Source organism: Octopus bimaculoides, chromosome 6 (genome assembly GCF_001194135.2).
Source record: "Octopus bimaculoides isolate UCB-OBI-ISO-001 chromosome 6, ASM119413v2, whole genome shotgun sequence".
Classification (NCBI taxonomy): Eukaryota; Metazoa; Mollusca; class Cephalopoda; order Octopoda; family Octopodidae; genus Octopus; species Octopus bimaculoides.
The window spans coordinates 73297698-73298977 of record NC_068986.1 but is presented as its reverse complement, the minus strand read 5'-3'; positions in this window follow the sequence as shown (position 1 = coordinate 73298977).

The following is a 1280-nucleotide window of genomic DNA, read 5'->3' as shown; positions in this document are numbered from 1 at the left end:
TGTGTGTGTGTGTGTGTGTGACAACCGATGCTGGTGTGTTAACGTCCCGTAACTTAGCGGTTCGGCAAAAGAGACCGATAGAATAAGTACTAGGCTTACAAAGAATAAGTCCTGGGATCGATTTGCTCGACTAAAGGCGGTGCTCCAGCATGGCCGCAGTCAAATGACTGAAACAAGTAAAAGAGTAAAAGAGTATATATATATATAAAATTTGTTTATAATTATAAAATGTATGAACTATACATTAGCCCACTCCCTCTATCGACTCGACATTGTACAAGGTGCACGGTGTGCCACACATTACATGTCGAAATGATCGCAGAGGGGCGCGAAATGGTTTTGCTCAAGGACACAACGAACCGCTCAGTTCAGTTGTCGAAACCACGATCTTGCGATCGTGAGTACAACATCCTAACCACTAAGCTACGTACCTTCACACACACACACACACACACACACACACACACACACAAACATAGGTGATAGTCATCCATTAAACTGATGGAGAAGCAAACTTAGAATCTTTATAATTAATGCGCCTTAATTATGGTCGTTGAGTTTTTAATGAAAAACTGACATTATTTTCGCTGTATTTACCAGCCAACCTCTTGGGAAGATCTGTCTATTTTGTAGTTAATTATGGACTCGTCGATTATATACTGTCTCTTCCTATTGCTTATATCAAAAATGATATCACTAACAAGGCTACCATTTCAAAATTTTTTTACAAAGTACTATCTCGATTGCTAAAAAGCTCTAAATAAAAATGAAAACTACAAAAAAAGGCACCTAAACTCACACAAAATATCACATAAATAAATGTAAATATCGAAAGTAATGTTTATTGCCACTTAAACATGGCTGTTCCGGAGGAAACAACATTAGTGTTATTTTTAACCCCAGGAGGACACCTCCTCCAGCTGGTTATTCGATGTAATCTGCACCCGATATATATTTCAAGCAAGGAAATGAACCCCAACCATCTTCCAGCCACAAGACCACCAGACCGTACGGTTTCGACCTCTGTGGTCATCCTCGGTGGTTGATACTCGTCTGTGTCACTAGATTTATATATACTGCGAACTGGAGTGAATTACTGCTATCTCTAGCGGACGAATATTCTACCACCGAAGATGACCACAAAGAGGTCGAAACCGGACGGTCTGGTGGTCTCGTGGCTGGAAGATGATAGGAGTTCACTGTTCTGCTGGCAATGTATATCGGGTGCAGATTGCATCGAATAATCAGATGGAGGAGGCGTCATCTTGGGGTTCGTTGGT